Below are 6,062 nucleotides of genomic sequence, written 5' to 3'. Positions count from 1 at the left end.
TTTTTTTTTCTTTTGGCTCTGTCACTACCTTTTTCTCTCTCTTCCTCTGTTACTATTCAAAAATCTTTTCCTCTTTACTTTTCTATACTTATTAATTACCATTTTCTTTTTTTATTACTCTTATTTACAAAGTAACATAAAGATTTCTCCATCAATCAAAATGGGGTCATCATCAGTCTATTTTTCTCAAAACATGGTAACTCTTTTTCACCTCCTCAGTTGCAGCTTCACCATCGTGTCAAAACAAAGATACCGAATGATATAAGAAACAATCTAAGGCTATCATAAAAATTGCAAGAAAAACATAAATTTAATAAAGAAAATCACAACTGATAAAATCCAAATATACAAAATTTTGTTAATGAATTGATAACAAAAAAAAAAAACACTCGGTATCATAAAAATATATAAACTTTGTGAAAATGTCTTTGATCACATGGGTACAATAAAAATGACTTCCAGGTCCACATATTGACATTCAAACATTTTTTGATGGAAAGTATCAAATTAAAATACAAATTTAAATAATAATAATAATAATAATAATAATAATAATAATAATAATAATAATAATTAAATAAAAAAAAGCACTGGGTAGCGTTACCCACACATCCTTACCCCATAGTTGCAATTCTGCAGATTGCTCACAACATCTAGACAAAACAAATGAAATATATAATAGATATTAGTATTCCAAAGGGAAAGTATCAACTTTGATGACAATGATTTAACAAAATACCACAAAAATCAGACACCATAAAAATGGAAATACCATAAAAATATAGTAACTCTGCCTTGAAAAAGTCTTTAGCATCGCCATTATCACTTTAGTAGCAAAAATAAATCAGCAATAACTCTTACAGCAAAAATGACAGAAGATAATTTAATAAAAAAGGGGGAAAATATAAAAATGACACCTTTATTCTTGAACACAATCAGCCCCTTCGTTAGCCAGTCCCAAAAATCAGACAACACAAAATCATACCACAAAAAATTAGACAAAAAGAAACGAACAAAAATTAGATAAAAATGAAACCTTTATTCATCAACACCGCCATGTAAAAAAGAAATAGGCAACAAATAGATAAAAATAAAACTTTTATTCATCAACACCGCCCTTTGAATCATATTGTTGCAAAAAATCAGCAATAACTCTTCTAGCAAAAATGGTAGAAGATTATTTTTTTAAAAAACGAAAAAGAATAGAAGAGAAACAAAAAGACACCACTCATAGCAAAAATGAAAGAAGATAATTTTTTTTAAAAAAGGAAATCGGGAAAAAAAGGAGAAAATGACACCTTTATTCTTCGACACCTTCAGCACTATCGTTAGCCTATCTCAAAAATCAAACCACAAAATCATAACTCTTGTAGAAAAAATGACAGAAGATAATTTTTTTAAAAAAAGAAATTAGGAAAAAAAGGAAAAAATAACACCTTTATTCTTCAACACCTTGTCCCAAAAATCAAACCACAAAATCATACCACAAAAAATTAGAAAAAAAAGGGGAAAAAATAGATAAAAATGAAACATTTATTCTTTAACACTGCTCTGTGAATCATATGGTTGCAAAAAATCAGCAACAACTCTTGTAGCAAAAATGGCAGAACATCATTTTTAAAAAAATAAACGAAAAAAATAGAACAGAAACAAAAAGAAATCAGCAAAACTCTTGTAGCAAAAATGGCAGAAGATTAATTTTTTTAAAAATTAAATTAGGAAAAAGAAAAAAAATGACACATTTATTCTTCAACACCTTCAGCACTGTCGTTACAAACCTGTACTCATGTAGAAAACAAAATAAAGGCAGAACACCCAAAACAATTTAAGCTTTTGTGTTTACGAACCTGTACTGATGAAGTTTTTGGGACAAAAGTCGCAACTTTAATGTGTTCTTCCACCTTCTCTGCATACAACATGCAAAAAAAAAAATATTGAACCATTACACCACCAAAAAAGGACGAAAACACAAAAAGCTGGGTATAGGAAGCAATGAGCATAGTGAAAAAGGTTCGGTAACACAAAAAAAATTAAAACTTTTCTATTGCGAGAAGTCAGAAAACAAAATAAAGGCAGAACACCAAAAAAATTTAAGCTTTTGTGTTTTCCAACCTGTAGTCATGGAGTTTTTGAGATAAAAATGACAGCTTTAATGTGTTCTTCCAACTTCTCTGCATACAACATACCAAAAAATATATTGAACCATTACACCACCAAAAAAGGACGAAAACACAAAAAGTTGGGCATATGAAGCAATGAGCACGTTGGAGAAAGCTCAGGAACACAAAAAAATTTAAACTTTTGTATGGGCAAAGTGTCGTAACCTCGAAAAAGAACAGTAACCTCGAGTCCTATTGTTGCAACCCTTCCATGGAAAAAGTGCCGTAACCTTCAACACCACCGTTAGCATGTCCCAAAAATCAAACCACAAAAAATCAGACCACAAAAGATTAGGCAAAAAAAGGAGAAAAAATAGATAAAAATGGAACCTTTATTCTTTAATACCTTTATTCTTTTAGTAGCCTATCCCAACTCTTCCATGGGCAAAGCCTCGTAACCTTCAGCACCGTCGTTAGACTATCCTAAAAATCAAACCACAAAAAATTAGACAAAAAAGGGAAAAATAGAATATTAACGTGAAACAAAATATGGACGGACGCAAAAGAATAAAGGAGGAGAAACAAAAATGGCATGGATGCAAAAGAATAAAGGAGGATAAACAAAAGCGGAGAAGAAAAAAAAAGAAGTTGAGGAAGAGAAAAAAGGGGAAACTGAATATTGATAGAGAAGAAAAGAGAAGAAGTTGAGGAAGAGAAAGAGGAGGGGAAGAATCTGGACGGATGCAAGAGAAATGGAAGAGAGAGAAGAAAGTTCTGGAATTAAGGAGAATTAAATGGTGCGGTGAAATCCGGCCATTAGAAAGTGACACGTGGCTTGGTGGTTATGGAAATAAGGAATTACAACAGCTGGCACAAAGAAGAGAGAATGGGCCTTGTAAAACACAAACCTTCAGAAAAGGATAAAGCCTTCACATGGCAATGAGCAAAGAAGCATAAAAGAGGGTTTATTATTGGACAGGTGGCAACACACGACAATGAGCAAAGAAGCATAAAAGAAGGCCTATAATTGGATAGGTGTCAACAGGATAGAGAATAGGCAGTGGATAGGTGTCAACAGGACAGAGAAAATATAGTCAGGGCCTTGTTTGTATAATTATATAGATTAAACGCACTCTAGAACTAGAAGTGGAAGACTATTTTGTAGATCGAAAAGTCTTCACGTGCATAAATGTGTTTAAAGGACATCGGCTAGCGTGGGACACGCCATTTGGATATCCACGGTGCGTGTAATATTTTCCACCGTTGGCTATGGATGACACTGATCAGATGTTTGTGTCCAGCTAAGATTGTGTACATTTAATATTTTCTTAAACCCATTTTCCCGCGTGGAATGATTATTAAATAATGGTTTTTATTTTCGGAGTTAGATTTTGTGTCGCTAGACAGAGTTTGGTACCCACGTCGTTAAACCATGGTTAAATGTGGTGGTGGTGGATGAGTGTGGTTACATAGGAAATACGAGAAATAAAAGTCCTAAAATTAAACTTGGTCCTTTATGCATAAGTTGTGTTCATCGATGATTGTCGTTGAATATTGTGTTCAGTTTGGCAGTTAAATGGTTATAACTGCACCATGATCAGGGAGCAAGGAAGGGACTGGTTGGTAGGGACCATCGTGTTGGCACGTGGTTATCATCTGAAATGGAGGTGATTGGGAGGGAGTGGTTGGTAGGGACCATAAACAAAGAAAAATGGTTTGACATTGGTTTTGTTGCTTGTGCATGGTGATGTTGTTTAATCTGGAGGCCCAATATATTGTGGTGTTAGTTTTTAGTTAGAGTCCAATAGAGTTCGATGAAAAAATGTATTTTGTGAGGCCCCATGTAGATGGCCGAAAATCATTTGGAAAGTAACAATGTTGAATTAGTTTTGATAGGTTGGTTAATTTTGAGTGGATTATATTTGTGTTTGTTCATTTGAAAAAAATTGTACAAAATAATTAAGTAATAATAAATTGAATTTGATGTGAATACTCGACTATTTTATATTATATAATAAGTAATATATTTGATATTATTTTGAATAATATGAAAATTCGATAGATAAATATTATGTGTGCACATTATACAATATTGATGTGTATGATTCATACACGATGATTATAATTTGTAATGATTAAAATAAGTTATAAGTGATCCTTCATGCGATGATTCGTCCACACTAAATCGTAATGACTATAATTTTATAATTTTTTTAATCCATTGGCATCTCATAAAGAAGTTGTTTATGAGAAAGGTGATGCCCTTGTTGAATTAAGACGTACTGAAACAGTCGATGTGAATAATGTAACGAACAAGTTTGTCTTTTGATGTCTTCTTTAAGGAAAAAGTATAATGTGACGAGTGTAATTGGATTAAAGGCATAGTTCTAGATGAAAGTAACAATATCAAGTCTTGATTTTGGATCTGAATGTATCAACAATTATTTAATTAATTTTTAAACATCACCACAAAAGTAATTTATGATTAGAATAAGTGATCCTTAATGCGATGATTCGTACACACTATGTCATAAAGATTATAATTTTATGATTTTTTTAGTCCATTGCCATGTCATAAAGACATTGTTTATCAGTAGAATGATGTCAGAATTTAAAAAATTGGGTGGTGTTGGTTATGATATTATATATTCAATCAATAATAGATTTTAAATATGAAAATCCCATTAAGTTTAAATGACTGACATTGTTAATGTATATGGCTCGTTATTTATTGTTGTTAATCATACTATATATATATATATATATATATATATATATATATATATATATATATATATATATATATATATATATGTATGTATGTATGTATTTTTACTTTTTTTTTTTGAAATTGTTGATGTATGCTGTAATTCAGTTAGTTAGTTAGAAGTTAGTTAATGATTCATTTTGAAGTTAGTTTGACAGCTATAAAGTTTGTTATAGCTACATGTGCAGTGTGTATAAAAATAATAGTGATTATCAATGAGAAGGTGTGTGTGCAAAAGTTTTTTTTTTTTTTTCCAGAATTCTAAGTCCCCTCTATTTTCTCTCAATCAATTCCTTCATCATCTTCCCTTATTCTCTAACATAGAGAGAAAGTGAGTGCATAGTGTGAGTGCATGTGAGAACTTTATTGTTCCAACAAACTGGTATTCAGAGCTGAGGTTCAAGATCCCTGGATACCGAAATTGAGATGGCTTCCTCGAATGAAAATTTTCCAGCATTTATGTCTGTTCTCATAGGCAAGAACTATGATTATTGGTGTGCTTAGATGAAGGTAATCTTTTGATTTCAAGATGTGACAGAAGTGATGTAGGAAGGGGTTCAAGAACCTGAAAAGAACCCAATTGATGCACAGAAGGTGGCTCGCTGTGATTTGATGAAAAGAGATGCAAATGCATTGTTCATTATTCATCAGTATGTAGATGTAGATAATTTCCAGAAAATTAGATCTGCTGATATTGCAAAGAAGGCATGGGATACTCTAGATAAATCCTATGCAGGGGATAGCAAACTCAAGAAGGTGAAGTTGCAGACCTTGAGAAGGCAGTATGAACTTTTACAAATGAGTGATCAAGAAAGCACTGGTGAGTTCTTTTCTCGAATCTTGGCAATTACAAATCAAATGAATGCTTATGGTGACAAGCAATCAGACTTGGGGATCATTGACAAGGTATTAAGAACCTTGACACCAAGATTCGATCATATAGTGGTGGCAATTGAGCAAGACTAGGATCTTGAAGAAATGAAGATTAAAGAACTGTAAGGAATACTTGAAGCTCAAGAGACGAGGCTCAATGAAAGAAACTCACAAAGATCAGCTCAACAAGCTATGCAAGCCCAAACAACTAAAGGGAACAACTACGATGGTGGCAAGAATAAAAAGGGAAAGGGAAAATGGAAGAACAATAAGTGGAAGGGGTCAGGTGAGGGCTTCTGCAGTTTTGGAAATCATAACCAAAA

At 32.3% G+C, this 6,062-nt stretch overlaps 1 long non-coding RNA gene across 2 annotated transcripts; it reads right to left on the bottom strand.

Annotated features, from left to right (window-relative positions):
* Positions 1-570: 570 nt before the first annotated feature.
* On the bottom strand, positions 571-2,799 carry LOC114369730. Of its 2 annotated transcripts, XR_003657691.1 has the most exons (5): positions 2,506-2,799; positions 2,325-2,389; positions 2,113-2,171; positions 1,848-1,906; positions 574-653 (listed from the first exon to the last, which is right to left on the bottom strand). It is a non-coding gene; the product is annotated as an uncharacterized LOC114369730 (long non-coding RNA). The 2 variants fall into 2 exon arrangements; XR_003657690.1 differs by having other exon boundaries at positions 571-653; positions 2,113-2,389.
* Positions 2,800-6,062: the final 3,263 nt, after the last annotated feature.

This window comes from Glycine soja, chromosome 10, assembly GCF_004193775.1.
Source record: "Glycine soja cultivar W05 chromosome 10, ASM419377v2, whole genome shotgun sequence".
Classification (NCBI taxonomy): Eukaryota; Viridiplantae; Streptophyta; class Magnoliopsida; order Fabales; family Fabaceae; genus Glycine; species Glycine soja.
Note: the sequence above shows the minus strand (reverse complement) of the source record. Positions and strands in the feature narration are given on the sequence as shown.